General features: G+C 35.4%; 1 protein-coding gene across 1 annotated transcript in view; it reads left to right on the top strand.

Annotated features, from left to right (window-relative positions):
- The window catches only part of LOC107727172 (cdc42-interacting protein 4 homolog), a 12182-nt gene that overhangs the window by 5093 nt on the left and 5090 nt on the right, over positions 1–1999 (top strand). The window lies entirely within an intron of this gene.

The raw sequence follows: 1999 nt of genomic DNA, 5'->3' as shown, positions 1-1999 counted from the left end.
CACACGCACGCACGCACTCACACACACACACACACTCGCACACACACTCTCACACACTCGCACGCTCAAACGCACACACTCGCACACACTCTCACACACACGCACACACACACACTCACACACACACACGCACGCACGCACACACACACACACAGATCAGGATTCCCTGCAGTTTGCATGGAAATATCATAGTGTATGTTAGTTCATGATTTCTAACTTCAGCCCTCTTAAGGAAATTCATGAACACTGACAGTAGTTTGATGAGAGCTGATAGGAGCTGCAGGAATGTGTGAGTCTGGTCATGTGACTGTACATCATTCCACTGTTATGTGCGTTCTCATCTCTCCAGTTCATATTTACTGACAGTTAGTGTTTCCTGAACACGGTGTGGTGATAACCTAGATCAGGGGATTGCAATAAATAAGTAAATGTTTAAAATAAAAAAAGGGTTAAAATAAATATTTTGATTAAAATAATTAATAAATAAACAAAAACGTGTTTTAAATAATAAAAAAATTTACAAATGCGTAAAATTTGATTACAATAAATGCATTTTGACTATAATGCTAAAAAATGCTTAAAAGAAGTAAATACAAAATTATTAAAATGGATTTTGATAGATGTGATTAAAATATGAATTGATTAAAATAAATCCATTTTGATGAAAATAAATCTGAAATAAATAAATAAGACCTTTTAATTAAAATGCATTAAATTAAGTAAAATAGGATTTAAATAAACTTGATTAAAAATAAATACACCTTGATTAAAAATCAATACTTAAAACGTTTTATCAAAATAAACAAAAAATTATTAAAATAAGTAAAGTTTAATCAAATTGATTAGTATAAATAAATTGCTAAAAATAAATAATTTGACATAATAAATGACATTTGACTGCAGACTTTGGTATCCAGACTAATAAGAGCACAGACGTCATTGAGATCTCTTCTGAAACCCTTGAGGAGACACATTTGACATCACTGGGGTCTTTTTCTCAGCAGAAACTTCTGAGGAGAAGGAGATTCGGCAGAAGTTTGATCTGTGTTTTTCTGAAATAACTGAGACATTCTTCATACAGCACAGGAATGAAAAATCACACATTAGAATAAGTCCAGTCATTGTTAAAAAACATCATCTTGATCAGAATAACTAGACCCATATCTAAATTATCTTTCATTTCAAAAGTTTTGGAAAAATAGTTTATTCTGAGATCTCATCTTACCTGAGTACATCTAATATTTTTGACTCATTTCAGTCTGGTTTTAGGGAATTTCATAGTACTGAATCTGCCTTGTTGAAGGTTACTAAAGATATTTTACTTTCTTTTGACTCTGGTTCTTGCTGTATCTTAATCATGCTTAATTTAAAGGGGTCATATGATGCGATTTCAAGTTTTCCTTTCTCTTTGGAGTGTTACAAGCTGATTGTGCATAGATAAGATCCCTGAAGTTACAAAGACTAAAGTCTCAAAACCAAATAGATATTCTTTATCAAAGTTAAGACTCTGCCACGCCCCCCTAAAACGGCTCATTCTAACACGCCCCCACATATCTACCACACTATATGGAAATATTTGCATAATGCCGCCCAAATGAGCACGCAAAGAAAGAAGGCGTGGTTTCAGTAACCGCAGTTAGTGTTGAAGCAGCCATGTCACGGAGACGCTGTGTGTTTCTAGGCGAAAGCAAAAGCACTTTATTTGGCCTTCCGAAAGTAGATGCATTTAGGAATCTTTAAGATTACTTACAACAGAACAGCAATGCATTTTATGGACGACCGTTTCATGAACCTAGGAGAGGAGGTAATTCTGACTTTGCTATGACAATCTGGCGCTTCTGAATCAGCTACTGTTTTGTTATTAGTTTAAGTATTTGCGATTGACTGTTCAAATGCGGAGTTTTGCGCATCGTGTATGTCTGTGTGTGTGTGTGTGTGCGTGCGTGCGCACGCGTGTGTGTGTGAGAGAGAGACAGGGACACATCACAGTGGAGTCAGC

This window comes from Sinocyclocheilus rhinocerous, unplaced genomic scaffold, assembly GCF_001515625.1.
Source record: "Sinocyclocheilus rhinocerous isolate Xijiao unplaced genomic scaffold, SAMN03320098_v1.1 scaffold937, whole genome shotgun sequence".
NCBI classification, from domain to species: domain Eukaryota; kingdom Metazoa; phylum Chordata; class Actinopteri; order Cypriniformes; family Cyprinidae; genus Sinocyclocheilus; species Sinocyclocheilus rhinocerous.
Note: the sequence above shows the minus strand (reverse complement) of the source record. Positions and strands in the feature narration are given on the sequence as shown.